Genomic DNA, 18,568 nt, shown 5'->3' on the forward strand with positions numbered 1-18,568 from the left:
TATGGTCTAAGTTTAAGTCTACGCATATAATTTACATATTACGTCAGCAATACAAACCAACCTGATTTATAATATTATAGCCTAACTATTATGATATATAATCTATTACATTCATTGAAAATAAACAATTCTACTCCCCATAAATAAAACACCTGATGCTGTTGGGAGCTGACCAATTTTGTGAGATTCAGCTTGAAAGGAGTAACACAAAGAAGTTGCGATTGTAACGCCTGTTATACTTTCCGCATGAGCAATCCGGACGCATACACGGCCAGCGCGGACGCAGACTTCTTCAATTTATACTTCTGAATGCGCAGGCTGATGGCCAGCTCTGCAATTGCCCAGAATTATTGCACATCGCTGTCTTTATAGGCTATTCTTTTATTGACGGATTGCACAGGTTCGAGTAGCAATGAGCTTCTTCACTTTGACTGCACATGTGCAATTTTGCTTTTGAAGCCAACTGACCACGCGCACCTGTCCGCGCGGTCCTCTGCTAGAGCCTCTGCACACACTCCCCAATGACGATTTTTACATCACGCCTACCTAGCGGTCCATAGCGGACTCGCGGACGCAGAAAGTTTGACAGAGGGTTTAAGATGCAGGCTCGCATGACCTGACGCGCAACATTTCAGAAAATGTGCGTTCACAAATGTAGCCCATTTTGACCCAAATATGGAAAGCACTTTTGAATTTAATAATATGAGGTTCTCTCTTGAGATATTTTGCCACATTTCTTCAATTAAGGATTGTTACATAGTGTATGGTGTTTCCATTTATCTGAACTTCAAGTGAGTTGCAGGGCAAAAAAAAAAAAAAAGAAAATCCAGCACTTCTCCTTCAATACTGATACTGCGACTATTGACAGTTTGTACATGTAACGCTAAAAAAAAAAATCAGATTTTGTGAGAGGAAAAAAAATAGGCTATAGGCTCAATCGGGAGAAATCAAACGTTTCCATATTTGTGATGTTGCCCATTTGAAGCTTAACTATTATTCATGAGGTAAATAGGCTGTGTGCGTTTCAGTATTGATGAAAAAAAAATCATAATTAACAATGTCAAAGTGCTCACGCCGAATGTCTGGTGAACGACTTCTGTTTCCATTATGTGCGCGAAGCACCAGTACGATCAGCTGAAACAAATAATACTTAATTTTTGGTTAATATTAATTATTGCTAAATGCTGGACCGTACCCATTTCGCTCTGCATATGGAACCTGAAGATTTTTTAAAACCAAGAATGAATCGAAATGAAAATGAAATTAAAACATTTAGCTAATATATATATAATATAGGCCTAATATTTATTTACTGTTTAATAAAAATAGCATGCATATGATCCTTTGTGTTAAGGTCTTCTTTTAATTTTTGTTTAGTAGACTGTAGTCTAAGACTATCCTACATTTAAAAAATTAACAAATTGTAAAAAAAAAACAGTTTTTTTTTTAAATGTTACAATGTTATATCATAATGTTATTGTTGTTTTACTTCCTCCTTTTATCTCATTTTACAATTACATTCATTTCGCAATCCGTCCCTTTGCGCCACCTGGCGGTAGTTTCGCGAATGATTTTAACACGCGACTGAATTACAGTTACGCGCAGCGGTAAGCCCCAGTAAGGCTGGCCACCTACTGTATATGTGTATGTATATATATACACGGATAAAAAGCTAAATGTTTTCATTTCATTTTCATTTCAGTTCATTCTTGGTTTAAAAAAAAAAATTCATGTTCTATATGCAGAGCGAACTGGGAACGGTCCAGCATTTAGCAATAATTATTATTAACTCTGTTTTTATTCTTGATTTTTTTCAAACTACTAACACTTTGCATTTTTTAATTATGCCTTATGTGTGACCAACAATTTTGTATTTTCTGTTTCTGCTGTTTGATTGTGCTGGTGTCTCGTGCACATATTCACTGGAAACCGCAGTCGTTCACCAGACATTCAGCGTTAGCAGTGGTCCATTTACTCCACATATTGTTAATTAAGAATTTTTTTTTCCATCGATACTGAAACACGCATGAACAGCAAAGCCTATTTTACTTCATGAATAATACTTAAGCTTCAAATGGGCAACATCACGAATATGGAAACGGATTTCTCCCGAGTGAGAGAATGATAAAGCCCAACCTTACCTTATGCTTAGCTTTAAATTATTATTATTATTATTATTTTGTTTGTTTATAGTTAAGCCTATATTTTTATATACTGCAATTATATTTATCCATTACAATTCTATATTTTTAATTCTTGTTTTGTTCTGATTTATTTGTTACATTTAAAGGATTTGTTGTAAAGTGAAGGGAATAAATATATCCTGTTTGTACATAATAACATTATTAGGCCAGTCGTTATTATTTCTAAATGTAATAAAATGCTATTTATACATGAATTATAAAAATGTAAAAAAAAAATTAAAAAAAAGCAAACGAAAATAGGTGATTAATCCGTTAAAATTAAACCTATACAAGACTTGTATATTTTTTTTCTCTCACAAACTTTCTTTTTTAGTGTGTTTAAAAATAAAGAAAGAAAGAAAACATGCAGCAAATGAAAAAAGGCGATTAATCCGTTAAAATTTGTTACTCTAGGTTAACAGTAATTTTAAGTATTATAAACTACAGATCAGAGCCTGAATTGGCCTAATCTAGGCTATTTTTTTTATTTTTTATTGCATCTGAAAATGACTTCGTTCATCACATTCACTTCACACGCTCTGGCGCGGATCCCCCTCTCGCGTTGCTCAGCTGTGGGCGATTTAAAAATGTTTGATATAAAGGTTGCTGTCCCATTTTATACAGGAGTTGTTCATGTAAAAAAATCGAATTATATTGTTAGTTCTAATTATATTATTAACACAAGTTCATTTAGGCTATTTAACATGCACTGTGACATTTTATCCTTTTTAATTTAAACTCCTTGATATTTTAAAGTTAGTTTAATAGTATTTAAATTCAAGTTTAAAAATAGGTTTTAACTGCTAAATACCAACAAACATACTGCATGTGAATAAAATGCATACTTTTCATAACATTTCATTATTCATAAAATGCATAACGTTTGTGGTGTTTGGATTTGTACTTCAGTATAATGAGCTCCAAGTTTAATAAACTCTAGACTGGTTCTCTCTCTCTCTCTCTCTCTCGCACTCACTCTCTCTCTCGCACTCACTCTCTCTCTCTCTATTTAACAGCATTAGCTCAATAAAATACGTCTTCCTTCAGGTAGAATGAATGTTTTCCTGCTTGCTAAATGTAAACATCCACGATCACAAATAACAATGATTTTCGTAAAATAATGATTAATTATTAATTGATTTTGTTATTATGATTATTGTCTCGTGAAAACAATAATATGGGCTGCAAGAATATAATGAATACAAAGAGTAGTACTGCTGAGTGCAGGCATGTTTCAGCCCAGTAACTCACTGTTCCTCGGAGCCAAAAGACTGACCGAATTCTGTTCAGCTGGAGGGGGTTGGGTTTTTGAGGGTAGTTATGTATGACTTATGGGGGTCGAGATAAAGGTGTGAATCTCTTGCTCTTTCATACGGACAGTGTATGAGGCTTTCAAAGTTGCTGAACCGGTTTATATAGGACTGTTGTTTTGGTTATAGACTAAAACATGGTCTGTCCCCATGTAAGATTTTTCTAGTTCTAGTCGTTAATTTGTTATATTCAACTAATCAGAGGTTTATATTAATCCTCAAACCGTATTCACTTTATAGCCCTTAATCCTGTAATTGTGGACAAATGTGGGCACAGAGGACTCACGTGTGATCCTATTTTTTATTTATTATAAATGTTATATCACTGTCTTCGATAAAGTTTTGTCTATCCATTTATGGTGCTTTTTAAAAAAATATATATATATTTTTGAATTTATTTACCTCAAAAGTACCATATTTTCTATGTAAATTATGCTTATTTTTATGTTATGTTTTTAAATTTTTTAACTACATTAAAATATCATTTCAATAAGTTCTTAGAGCTAAAACCTAAAGATGAAGTGACTTTGCTGTCACCTGGTGTCTCATTTTGGTATTAAATTAACAAAAAACAATAATATCAATAGCCACTAGATGGCTATAGTACTTAATGGCTGCATATATAGGCTGAACTCTATGAACCACTGTATCACTGTTCAGATCCTTGATCCTCTGCTGACTCCAAACCACAGTTTGCCTGGTCTCCTTCTTCCCCACTGGATTCCAGGAGAATATCCAGGGTTTCTGCTGCACTAAACCTCCTTCTCATTGTGCTGCTTGCAGTGAACTGAGAAAATAACTGCCACTGCAGGTTTAGGTAGCATATGCTACATAAACGTTTTGTTTGGAAGTAACAACAAACCTTGCAGTAGCAGTTTGATCTGACTCTGAAGGTGTCCGGTGCCAGGTGGTTGATTGGATCATACCAAAAAACATGGTCAGACATTAGCCCAGCTCTGTTATAGGCTCATTGAATGCATTGAGTGAGTGTGTGTGCGTGAGTGTGTGTGTGTGTGTGTGTGTGTGTGTGTGTGAGTGTGTGTGAGAGAGAGAGAGAGAGGGTGATGAGCCAGGTGGATGATTGGATCATACCAAAAAACATGGTCAGACATTAGCCCAGCTCTGTCACAGGCTCATTGGATACATTGTTTGTGTGTGTGTGTATGAGTGTGAGTTTTTGCCATGATGAGAATGTTGTACAGGATCAGCTCTTCATTTGAGTGTATGTTAGATATGCATTGTATTGGATCTATTAATTTATTTTTACAAAAAAAACAAGAAGAATGCTCTAAATTACAGTTTTTCCCATTCATTTCTATGTGTGCCCATTTTTAACCCAAATACAAGATTAAGGAGTTTTTTTTAACCCACTTAACATTGAAGAATTGAATCAAAAAAATGTGTGTGTGTTCAGGAGGCAAACTTAGGAAAAGTAACCAAGTCTTGTACCGCTCCGGTCAAGGGAAGTATTTTTTAAAAATAAATCAAAATTATTTTGCCCACATTTGTCCAGAATACGTTTTAGGGTTAAATTTACATAATCAAACGTTAATATATTCCACGCTCAACACATGCATTGTTTTCCACAAAGTACATGCAGAAGTAGCCTGATTATTGTGAAAAATTAGACAGTTTAATTATTTATTAATAAACAAATGTTTTCTTGTCTGCTGCAAGATGAAATTCACATTGATGGCTCTCTCCGACAGAGAAATGCAACATTCACAAATTGTTGAATGTTGAATATTAATGTGCCCTGTCATTAATGCACATTAATAATTTTTGCACAAATACTTGCATATGAATATTAATTCACATTTTGCATTACAACGTTAATTATTTTTTACATGCAATTTTCCAAAATGAAACCATTTGCAATGATTGTAAAGATTTGTAATGAAGATAAAATGAATAAGAATAAAGCTGCACATCTACCATCACACGTGCAGTGCAAATCTTGCACATATTTTACACACCTGCATTTAAATGAGGGGGCCGGTGCATAGTGGATCGGGTGACAGTCATAGGCGAGACACCTGGCGACCCGATCTCTGGACACGGAATCTGTCTTTAGTGTCATGGAATGTCACCTCGTTGGCGAGGAAGGAGCCTGAGCTTGTGCGGGAGGTAGAGAGGTACCGACTAGAGATCGGGCTCACCTCAACGCACAGCTTGGGCTCTGGAACCACACTTCTTGAGAGAGGCTGGACTCTCTATCACTCTGGAGTTGCCCATGGTGAGAGGCAGAGGGCTGGAGTGGGTTTGCTAATAGCCCCCCAGCTCAGCCGCCATGTGTTGGAGTTCACCCCGGTGAACGAGAGGGTCGCTTCCCTGCGCCTTCGAGTCGGGGATAGGTCTCTCACTGTCATTTGTGCCTACGGGCCGAACGGCAGTGTGGACTACCCGGCCCTCTTGGAGTCTCTGGGAGGGATGCTGGAAAGTGCTCCGACTGGAGACTCCGTCGTTCTACTGGGGGACTTCAACGCTCACGTGGGCAGTGACAGTGACACCTGGAGGGGCGTGATTGGGAGGAACGGCCCCCCTGATCTGAACCCGAGCGGTGTTGTAAGGGAAACAGGTCAATTTAGCTCAAAGGGAATCATTTAAGATTTTAAAGGGAATTTGAACAGAATCACTGTTTCACGGCTGTTCACGGAGACGCGCCTGCGGTTCAGTGAACGAGCCGTTTAACATCAAATCTGCGCTGGATACTAATATCCAAACTATAGTGAAAACACTATCAATTAGCACAGTAACAAGATCGGCAGTTTAAGACATTAACTTGTAAGCACAAAACACAAGATACTTCTCTTTTCAATATGAATAAGGCTTTATTAGATAAATCTAAGACATATAAACTAATCTAACACATAAACGCACGCACACACACATTCACACAAGTTGCAGGAAGGTCGAAAGTTAGGGAAAGATGAGTTTAAGAGAATGGAAATATGTAATCCCAAGTTAACAGCAATACGTTAAATTGCATAGACATGAACAACCATCAATCACGTAATTAGCGCTCGCATTGAGTTCCTCAATGAGGTTAAAATTATATTAGATACACCAGTAAAGGTCACAGTCTGGAGGTAAAGTTACTTGCATCTCCTGTGAAGAAGGAGCCTCGGTGAAAGGGCTATCCCGAGGTCGTTGATTGGCTGGAAGTTCAGTCTCTGAAGTGACGTCTTGGGAAGCCCGTGGTTGTTGGGCGTTGGCTGAAAGTGCAGAGTCGTGTTCGCTGGTTGAAGTTGAATGGACGTTACAAAACTTAACTCAGAACACGAAACTCTCCAACGGAAAAGAAAAGAAATAAAGTTTGACGAGACTAGGTTGTGTTCCTTCTCATAGAGAGAAGCAGGCAGGCACGCTGGAACCGCGCTCAAAGAACAATGATGACTACCGCATGGCTAGATGCTACAAGCTAAAGCTAGGTAGCAAGCTACAAGCTAAAAGCTAAGAGCAGGCATGACTGATAGCACGAGCAATGCTAGAACTAAAAGCCGACATGGCTAATAGCAGCAGCTAGACTAGCACTAAAAGCAGACTAAAAGCAGACTAAAAGCAAAATTACATCGTGTCCAATGTATTTAAACTTCCTTGTTGGCCACCCCTCAAATGTTGCCTTGACCAATCAGATATGTTCTTGGGGTGGGTATCATAAATCATTTGTTTATCTTACCAAGCATGTGGTTCTTGCCTCACAGGGTCTAATTTTGGACATGATTCCTATAACATGATTATGATATATTTTACAAATAAATGATTGTCAGGACAATATCAAGCAAGAAAATGTGATTATTTGAATACTAGACATGACTAGGTATCCTATAGTTATCAAAAGACATACACAATAAGTGATTATACATGATAGTCAAATGTGTGGGTTACACGTAAATGAATATGGAGTTAAGCAATGGAATGATTCATTCATAAGTCTTTTTTGAGTTCATTCTGGTCCATATATAATGTATAAAAAGCAGTTTCTTTGCCGTTCTCTGGCAAAGGGACTTTTCTGTGAAGACAAAGGTTTAAAGCCCTTCCCCCTTAGGAATTTCAGTCTGGTTTCACTGGCTGGGGGGGGAAGTCAATGCAAGTATTTAACTTGATCTCCTGGGTTTACATGTGATGTCCAGCATTGCATTTCAATCACGAACAATAAATTTGACAATCTCTTCTTCGAATTAAAATTGTTAATAATTGTTCTATTGGTGTTAATGTTGAAAGCTGTTGTGTGAACAAGTTGGTTGGTTGGTTATCTTGCTTGTTTCCTGTGGCACTAGAACTGATTTATGACTTCCTGAGGAATTCAGCTCATGTTTCAATGCACACAGCTCTGATAGACTCTTTGATTTGTCTGATTTGACTCATTTCTGCTACATATATCCCCCTTTCGATCGGCGAGGTGTTTAGGTGAAGACATCGTCGATCGCTGGAGAAACAAAGGCAGAAGAAGCAGACAAACACAGCAAACAGCAAGACAACACCTCCATGACAGTTACTGTACTGGTGCAGGCATCAGGTTATTTAGGTACACGTGGTTAAGTTCAATTAGTCAATGTAGTTTAGCACATTGAGGATATTTTAGATCGTCTTGGAAATTGTTTTTATTTTGATTCATCAATCAAATTTGTGGTTAACTTTGTTTGGTTCTTCTAGGTTGTCTTACTTTACATGTTTACCATTAGTTTTCTAGTAATTTCATTTTCAATTCAATGAATTGACCTATCATGCATGGAGCTCTCTGGCTTCCATTCAGTTTAGAGTGGCTGGCGGATATTAGGTGTTGCGAGTCAATCCTAATATCAGACCTTCGACCCTCGCAGGGTGTCTAGGCGTTTCACCTACTCAGGAAAGAGGGGAAGGAGAAGGATAGGTAAAAGAAGAACAAAACAAAACAAGGCTGCTGTGGGTTTTCCTAGCATGTGTTACAACTACTATTGAGCTAGGATGTCAGGTGCAGCTAGTGTGTCGTGAACCTTAACTTAGTGTCAGGTGTTCTACCTATTGTGAGGATGGCTGCACGTTTCTTCATGGTGGGTATGTGTAACTTTGTTACGCTAAAAGTTGGATATTCTACCTGTGGGAAGAATATGTTTGTTGACTGTGTTATCAGTAGATGTGTTTACCTCTGGGTGTAGGTAATGTTGTGTATTACTGGTGTAGTGCATGTGTGGTCAGATCTGTTCAAGTCTGTGTTGTCTCCCCCTTTTTCTAGCATGTCACTTAAGACTGGCTCTCAGCATCCTTGGCTTGGATGAGGGCGTGTCCATGGTCTAATGAGGGGTCAGTCCAGCAAGGCAGGAAGTTCTTTAGCAGACAGTCGGAGGCAGTTTGGCATGGCTGTGTGAAGCTGAGTTGCAAAACTTGTCTCCTATGTTGCATTCTTCTTGTGATGCCTTCTGGCTGTAGCAGACTTTCTGACCTTCTGTGCTCTGGTGGTTGCTGTTGCACAGACAGGGAATTTGGAACTTGGAGTTGGAGTTCATTTGACAGTTTGTTAGTGACTGAGGTGATGTCCTTTAGTACCTCAGATTTTTCATCAACAGTTGGCCGTGAAAGACTTGTTCATTCTGGGTTGTTGTTGAACAGGTGCTTGTCATCTCTGATGTGGTGCACCAGGTGATCACCGGCCTTCCGTTCTGTCGCTGGTCACAGCGAGCATGACTCAACTTTGTGGTCATATGCATGTAAATTGTCTTGAAGGAACTCTCTTAGTTGTTCCATGACTTGTTCCGTGTCTTCTAATGGTAAGCGGTTATGTTCTTGTGCATACTCAGCACTGTGCATGTCTGAGTGGTGCTGAGGTGGGTTTTGTTGTCGCTTACCCACACGAGTTGCTTTTGGATGAGTCAGGTGATTACCTTTGGATCTCTGGTTAGGTTTCCAGATGTTATCCTTTTGGTTTCTTGAGAAGCGTGGCTGGTCCCATGGATTTTTCCAGCAGTTGGGCTGAAAGCGGTCGTGGATATGGGCGTCACGTTCTCTGTGCTCTTGATGGAAGACTCTGGTGTTGTGATGCCACTGGGTGTCGTCCAGTGCAAGGCTTGAGTCTTTGTTGACAGAGTTCAAGAGTGTGGAGGTTTTGCTACCTTTCTTTGAGGCCACCTTCTGCTTGTTATAGGCCTTCTGTGTTAGGTCACACAACTGTTGGATGGTCATGGAGTTCGGACAGGCCATGACACCTAGATGGTGACTGACTCCAGGGTGCAGATTTCTTAGGAAGAGGCTTTTGAAGTTCACATCCTCTTCAAGGTCAGGGCTGTTGTGTGCACCAAAGTAGGCTTGTCGGAGTCGGTTGTAATAAGCTTGTGGAGTCTCTTGACGACCTTGTTTGGTTTCCAAGGCAGTTAACAGTCCATGTTCAGACTCTGGGTCTGTAAACTCTTTAATCAGGACCTCACGAAGTCGCTGGTAGTTTGACTTGGTTTGACTGGGCTGTCGATCTAGAAAGTTTCGTACCTCGGAACTGGACGTGGCTCTAAGGAGGTATAACCAGTCTCTGTCAGTCACATGAGGTCTCACTTCCAGGTGAAATTCGATATCTCGCAGGTAAGCTTGGATGTCGGGGCTCTCTGTGGAGTCCGGGTTGAACCTGCTGATGTTTTCAGACAGCTTGTTGAGGTCTTTGATTGTCATCCCGTGTGCAGCTTCAAGGTCTTGGACGGGAGGTTTTCTTTCGTTGGCAGGAAAGGGTTGTGTGGCGAAGGCAGGTGAGGTTTTGGGTTGTGGCCCTTCGCTCCTTTCGTCACATGCCAGTTCTTGGACGTGGGACTCTGCTCTGCTCAGCAGTGATGAGGCTAAGAGATGTTTCTCTTTTCTTGGCTCTAGTTTGTGCTTGTAAGCATTTTGGAGTTCTTTTCTGACCATGTAGAGCTCATCGTTGGTATCATCTAGTTGTTGGGTCAGATTGTCCATTTCAGTTCTGTACCTTTCAAGGTGGTCTTTCAAAGCACTGATTTCAGAATTCTTGTTTCTGATGTCTATCTTGGCTTTCTCCAGTAGCTGTTCGGCATACTGGAGTCTGTTTACCAGGCCTTTCTGAGCAGCCGTTGCATGTTGCTGGTCGAGCTGAGCTGCTGCCAGGGCTGCTTGGAGCTTCATAACTTGTTCTGTTGTATCCTGCTCCCTCTCGCTCGGTGCTTTGAGTTGATCTTGAACTTTCACTTCCAGCTTGTCTATGCGACGTTGAGCACCTGTCAGCTCCTCTTGAAGGTGGGTGATGTGCTTGTCGCTCAGTTTCAGCTGGGTTGTGAAGGCATAGCTTAGTGAGCTCGTGATCTTGACTAGCTCCTCGTGGTTGTTGTTCTGGCTTGAATCTTGTGTCAGGAATCTTCTCAGGATTAGGATTATTATTAAAAATAATAACAGTTCAAATGTCTTTGGAGTGAGGCTGTCTGTTATGCCTCTCAGCCAAATGTTCACATCTTCCCCATGGGAAATGGGGTCTGCAGTCTGCGGCATGTTGGCACGCTGGGGAGAAGAGAGACTGACACAGATCTGTGTGGAGTAAAAGCCTATGTGTGGTGGGACAACTAAGTGTTGTATCAGTGATTGTGAACCACTAGTGAAATGTGGTGATGACTGTGTTGGTCTCAGGGTGTCTAAGTAGACTAGAGATGCGAAGACTTTGTCACTCTAATGAGGAAGAGGAAAAGAGAGACAGAGGTGAAAAACAAATTCAAATGACAAGCAAAATTTCTGTTTTTCAAATGAGGAAAATTATTTTTTCCAATTAAATGTTATCAAAAACGTAAACAATATTATTATATTTCTTGCTTTGGACAAAAGAATACAATAATAATTTTGATATCTCTTTTCTTAGTCTGACAGGATTGACACCGTACACCTTTCAGTTGGACCGCTCACCAGGGAGTCAGCGAAGGCGACAGTTGCTCAACACGTATCTCTATTAAATTGATCTCAACGTTGGATGAGATGCTAAAACTTGGATTGCGTTTCCAAATGTAGGGAGGTTAGGAAGAACAAATGAGAGGATGATTACAATCAAATTCATAAGGATGATTCGTCGTCTTTGGCACGATTGTGTATTTACTTCACTTGGTATTGATTGATGGTTCTTACATGTCCTACAAATGTAAAAAGAGAAGAGGAAAGTAAAGGAGAGAGAGGACGGAGATGGTAAGTCTCAGTAGCGGTTATCTGAACTACAAGGAGAGCGTTGTGTTAGTTGCTGCACAACTTATCAAACAAAATAAACTTTAAGTGAAAGAGAGTTGTCTTTCTAATTTATTTGAACTCGTAGTGAGGGATAACAATGTCTCCTTTTAGGGCTCAGGTTTGTCGTTCCCAGGCTAGGATACACAAAAGAAATGGTAAGAAATAGGAAAATTAAAAAAAATAATAAATGGGCAAAATATGCAAACATGAAATAAAAAAGAGGAAATAAATACGTAAAACAATAGTGGTTAAGTGTATAACCAAAACAGGAAGAGGGGTAAAACGCATTCAAATAAGTAAAGGTCTGAATAGCATATATTCAGATGGGTAATAAATAAATTAGGAAGAATAAGTTTACTTTAACTTCCAAAGTTCAAGGCTTATTCATTCCTAAAATAATTAGACCCAAAAGAGAATACTAGAAATAAAAGATCAAATGAAATGATCTGAGAGGGAAATTTTAAATGCTTCAAAATAAATTTAATGTTTCAATTAAATTTCAATTTGACAATTAATAATTGTGAGTCAGTATTTCCCTTTCTAGTAAAATGAAAATAAGTGGTCTAGTGAGAAAAGAGAGCGATAAAAAGAGAGGGACTAACAAGTGTTAGTTAAGATGTTTAAAATGGTTAAATCACGTCAGCGTTGCCCAAACACACATTATTCTACCACTGGATGGTAATGCTAACGGCTAACCTTCGAGGCTAGTGGCTTTAGTATAGACTTCAATGTAAATGCAATGGTTTCGTTAGCTTAGCGAAACCGCAGAGTTTGTGCACTGCGCATGCACAGTTCAGAGTTGCTCCGGAAGTACGTAAGTCTTCCTGGTCACGGTCGTCACTATGGCAACCAAAACACATTCTAGTGGATTAGCACATGAATCGTTGCATTGTTGCAAATACAGTTAAGCATGTTACATGAAATGTCGGCTCATTTCAACACTGTACAAATAACAACACCGCCTTTCAGTTGGTTTTGCGATGTGGCACTTAAACTCTCAGTTTGTATAGAGTTAAATTTATCTTAATTCAAATAGCAGCTTCCTGCTGTAGTTATTATATCAATCTCAGCAATTTGATTCTCCGTGCCAGTTTTTCTGGACACAAACATAAAAGTTTTCCTTCGCTGTTGGTACACAGTTAAAATTTACTTGATCAAGCTTTTAAAACACTCCCATTCAAATTACTCTCGGGCACACGCAGTGTTACGCGAGATTGCATTCACTTTGTGAACGGATACAAATGGGCAAACATTGTTCTCTAATGTTTAACGTTAATTTAGGGGAGTAGAATATCAAAATTGATTCGGCAGTGGAACACGCACTGGCAATCAAACTATATGAAATATGAATACGGGGACTTTGATAAATAGATTGAGGAACCCGCTCAAAACTATTCTTTATTCACCGATTTATATCCCTTTTGAAACACTAACAGTTTAGCTCCGTTCAGCAAACAGTGACTGAGATAGCGTTTGAGACACTGGAACACGCAGTGAAATCAAATCGGCTATAAAACAAGGCATTACACAAATGAGGAACACGCTCAATTTCTACCTTATTGTACGATCTCAGATGTTTACTTTTAAGTTCACTTACTGCTGTTAACAAAGGGGAGACGGACTCGAGTTAAAGTCTCCTCTAGCTCCTTTCATTCAAGCGGGAGGGCGCGCGCTGCTTACGTCACGCGTCACACACACATACTCAGGTCTCGCATGCTTCTCATCTTTCATTCCTTTAGCAAAATCAAAGATTAAATAACTTGGTTTATGCTCACAATTTAGATTAAACTGCCCGCATTCTCCACCATTATAAATGTAAGGGAAACAGGTCAATTTAGCTCAAAGGGAATCATTTAAGATTTTAAAGGGAATTTGAACAGAATCACTGTTTCACGGCTGTTCACGGAGACGCGCCTGCGGTTCAGTGAACGAGCCGTTTAACATCAAATCTGCGCTGGATACTAATATCCAAACTATAGTGAAAACACTATCAATTAGCACAGTAACAAGATTGGCAGTTTAAGACATTAACTTGTAAGCACAAAACACAAGATACTTCTCTTTTCAATATGAATAAGGCTTTATTAGATAAATCTAAGACATATAAACTAATCTAACACATAAACGCACGCACACACACATTCACACAAGTTGCAGGAAGGTCGAAAGTTAGGGAAAGATGAGTTTAAGAGAATGGAAATATGTAATCCAAAGTTAACAGCAATACGTTAAATTGCATAGACATGAACAACCATCAATCACGTAATTAGCGCTCGCATTGAGTTCCTCAATGAGGTTAAAATTATATTAGATACACCAGTAAAGGTCACAGTCTGGAGGTAAAGTTACTTGCATCTCCTGTGAAGAAGGAGCCTCGGTGAAAGGGCTATCCCGAGGTCGTTGATTGGCTGGAAGTTCAGTCTCTGAAGTGACGTCTTGGGAAGCCCGTGGTTGTTGGGCGTTGGCTGAAAGTGCAGAGTCGTGTTCGCTGGTTGAAGTTGAATGGACGTTACAAAACTTAACTCAGAACACGAAACTCTCAAACGGAAAAGAAAAGAAATAAAGTTTGACGAGACTAGGTTGTGTTCCTTCTCATAGTAGCAGCAGGCAGGCACGCTGGAACCGCGCTCAAAGAACAATGATGACTACCGCATGGCTAGATGCTACAAGCTAAAGCTAGGTAGCAAAGCTACAAGCTAAAAGCTAAGAGCAGGCATGACTGATAGCACGAGCAATGCTAGAACTAAAAGCCGACATGGCTAATAGCAGCAGCTAGACTAGCACTAAAAGCAGACTAAAAGCAGACTAAAAGCAAAATTACATCGTGTCCAATGTATTTAAACTTCCTTGTTGGCCACCCCTCAAATGTTGCCTTGACCAATCAGATATGTTCTTGGGGTGGGTATCATAAATCATTTGTTTATCTTACCAAGCATGTGGTTCTTGCCTCACAGGGTCTAATTTTGGACATGATTCCTATAACATGATTATGATATATTTTACAAATAAATGATTGTCAGGACAATATCAAGCAAGAAAATGCGATTATTTGAATACTAGACATGACTAGGTATTCTATAGTTATCAAAAGACATACACAATAAGTGATTATACATGATAGTCAAATGTGTGGGTTACACGTAAATGAATATGGAGTTAAGCAATGGAATGATTCATTCATAAGTCTTTTTTGAGTTCATTCTGGTCCATATATAATGTATAAAAAGCAGTTTCTTTGCCATTCTCTGGCAAAGGGACTTTTCTGTGAAGACAAAGGTTTAAAGCCCTTCCCCCTTAGGAATTTCAGTCTGGTTTCACTGGCTGGGGGGGGGAAGTCAATGCAAATATTTAACTTGATCTCCTGGGTTTACATGTGATGTCCAGCGTTGCATTTCAATCACGAACAATAAATTTGACAATCTCTTCTTCGAATTAAAATTGTTAATAATTGTTCTATTGGTGTTAATGTTGAAAGCTGTTGTGTGAACAAGTTGGTTGGTTGGTTATCTTGCTTGGTTCCTGTGGCACTAGAACTGATTTATGACTTCCTGAGGAATTCAGCTCATGTTTCAATGCACACAGCTCTGATAGACTCTTTGATTTGTCTGATTTGACTCATTTCTGCTACAGTGTTCTGTTATTGGATTTCTGTGCTAACCACGGTTTGTCCATAACGAACACCATGTTCAAGCATAAGGGTGTCCATCAGTGCACGTGGCACCAGGACACCCTAGGCCGGAGGTCGATGATCGACTTTGTGGTCGTGTCATCAGACCTTCGGCCATATGTCTTGGACACTCGGGTGAAGAGAGGGGCGGAGCTGTCAACTGATCACCACCTGGTGGTGAGTTGGATCCGATGGCGGGGGAGGAAGCTGGACAGACTCGGCAAACGTATTGTGAGGGTCTGTTGGGAACGTTTGGCTGAGCCCCCTGTCAGAGATCTTCAACTCCCACCTCCGGCAGAGCTTTGACCGGACCCCGAGGGAGTCTGGAGATATTGAGTCCGAGTGGACCATGTTCTCCACCTCCATCGTCGCTGTGGCTGCTCGGAGCTGTGGCCGTAAGGTCTCCGGTGCCTGTCGAGGCGGCAATCCCCGAACCCGGTGGTGGACACCGGAAGTAAGGGATGCTGTCAAGCTGAAGAAGGAGTCCTATCGGGCCTGGATGGCTTGTGGGACTCCGGAGGCAGCTGACGGGTACCGGCAGGCCAAGCGAACTGCAGCCCGGGTAGTTGTGGAGGCAAAAAATCGGGCCTGGGAGGAGTTCGGTGAGCCCATGGAGAAAGACTATCAGTTGGCCTCGAAGAGATTCTGGCAAACTGTTCAACGCCTCAGGAGGGGGAAGCAGTGCCCTACCAACACAGTTTACAGTAGAGAAGGGCACTTGTTGACCTCAACTGGGGATATCGTCAGGCGGTGGAAGGAATACCTTGAGGATCTCCTCAATCCCACCGACTTGTGTTCCGTTGAGGAAGCAGTGGCTGGGGACTCGGAGGAGCACTTGTCCATCACCCGGGCTGAAGTCATTGAGGTAGTTAAAAAGCTCCTCAGTGGCAAGGCACCAGGGGTGGATGAGATCCGCCCCGAGTACCTCAAGTCTCTGGATGTTGTGGGGCTGTCTTGGCTGACATGCCTCTGCAACATCGCATGGTGGTTGGGGACAGTACCTCTGGACTGGCAGACCGGGGTGGTGGTCCCTCTTTTCAAGAAGGGGGACTGGAGAGTGTGTTCCAGCTATAAGGGGATCCCACTTCTCAGCCTCCCTGGGAAAGTTTATGCCATGGTACTGGAGAGGAGAATTCAGCCGATAGTGGAACCTCGGATTCAGGAGGAACAGTGTGGTTTTCTGGACCAGCTCTATACACTTTCCAGGGTGCTGGAGGGTTCATGGGAGTTTGCCCAACCAGTCCACATGTGTTTTGTGGATTTGGAGAAGGCATTCAACCATGTTCCTCGCAACATCCTGTGGAGGGTGCTCTGGGAGTATGGGGTCGGCGGCTCCCTACGACCGGAGCAAGAGCTTGGTTGCATTGTCAACAGTAAGTCAGATCTGTTCCCGGTGCATGTTGGACTCCGGCAGGGCTGCCCTTTGTCACCGGTTCTGTTCATAATTTTTATGGACAGAATTTCTAGGCGCAGCTAAGGGCCGGAGAGTGTCCGGTTTGGGGACCATACGATTTCGTCTCTGCTTTTTGCAGATGATGTTGTCGTGTTGGCCTCCTCAGACCAGGACCTTCAGCGTGCACTGGGACGGTTTGCAGCCGAGTGTGAATCAGCTGGGATGAGAATCAGCACCTCCAAGTCTGAGGCCATGGTTCTCAGTCGGAAAAGGGTGGATTGCCCACTTCAGGTTGGTGGAGAGTTCCTGCCTCAAGTGGAGGAGTTCAGGTATCTTGGGGTCTTGTTCACGAGTGAGGTAAGGATGGAACGTGAGATTGACAGACGGATCGGTGCAGCTTCTGCAGTAATGCGGTCGCTGTACTGGTCTGTCATGGTGAAGAAGGAGCTGAGCTGTAAGGCAAAGCTCTCGATTTACCTGTCAATCTATGTTCCTACTCTCACATATGGTCATGAGCTGTGGGTCATGACCTAAAGGACAAGATCCCGAATACAGGCGGCCGAAATGAGCTTTCTTCGTCGGGTGGCTGGGCGCTCCCTTAGAGATGGGGTGAGAAGCTCGGTCACTCGGGAGGAGCTCAGAATAGAGCCGTTGCTCCTCCACATCGAGAGGAGCCAGCTGAGGTGGCTCGGGCCTCTATTTCGGATGCCTCCTGGACGCCTTCCCAGGGAGGTGTTCCAGGCACGTCTCACCGGGAGGAGGCCCCGGGGAAGACCTAGGACACGCTGGAGGGACTCGAATTTGTAATTTACATCTGTTTGTTTGAATGAAAATCGTTTTCTTTTTAAGATCCACCGACGCACCACTCAGTTCTCCCATAGTTCAGAGTGGCTCAACCCTCCCCCGCGAGTTTGACAGAAACAAGCCGCCAAGCAAAGGATGAGCGGAGCAGTGTGCAGCCGGTCTGACTCACGGAGAAATCAACACAATAAGAACAGCACACACAGAGAAACAAACATGAACAAACATACTTTGGTAGAAAAAATATAAATATTATGTATACTGTATTTTTCGGACTATAAGTCGCACCCGAGTATAAGTCGCATCAGTCCAAAAATACGTCCTGATGAGGAAAAAAACATATATAAGTTGCACTGGACTTAAGTTGCATTTATTTAGAACCAAGAGAAAACTTTACCGTCTACAGCCGCGAGAGGGCGCTCTATGTCTTCAGTGTAGGCCACAGAAGCACTGAGCATCATAGAGCGCCCTCTCGCGGCTGTAGGCGGTAAGGTTTTCTCTTGGTTCATTTCTCTCGGTTCATGTCAAATTAATTTTGAGAAGTCGCACTTGACTATAAGTAGCAGGACCAGCCAAACTATGAAAAAAAAGTGCGACTTATAGTCGGGAAAATACAGTAATATATAACAATACACGACCAGAAGCAATGTTTTCCGGACTTTCAGCTCGATTGCAAATGGGATATTGATTTTATACAACAAGTAATATTAACTGACTTGCACTTTAAACACATTATGAATCGTTTTTGCTCCATTTAAAACAAAAATAGTTCTAAACAAAGCCACAGCAGAACAGCCCACTCCAAGCAACACATACTAAATGATTCAACGAGTTCAACATACTGAACGAGTCAGTGATTCAGTGAGCCATTTATAAAAATGGTTGGTTATTTCATTTATTGAATGAATCAGCCATTTGGACGAATCGGTTGAATCAGTGATTCACTCATTAAGACAGTGACTTGCCACCACATACTGGTGGTTTAATATCATATTTAAAAGTATCATTATATTTTTCCAACATTTCATATTTGTAT

General features: G+C 41.1%; 1 protein-coding gene across 2 annotated transcripts in view; it reads left to right on the forward strand.

Annotated features, from left to right (window-relative positions):
* tcf25 (TCF25 ribosome quality control complex subunit) overlaps window positions 1–18,568 on the forward strand; it is a 278,696-nt gene that overhangs the window by 89,081 nt on the left and 171,047 nt on the right. The gene's annotated exons all lie outside the window — the stretch shown is intronic.

This window comes from Carassius auratus, chromosome 46 (genome assembly GCF_003368295.1).
Source record: "Carassius auratus strain Wakin chromosome 46, ASM336829v1, whole genome shotgun sequence".
NCBI lineage: Eukaryota > Metazoa > Chordata > Actinopteri > Cypriniformes > Cyprinidae > Carassius > Carassius auratus.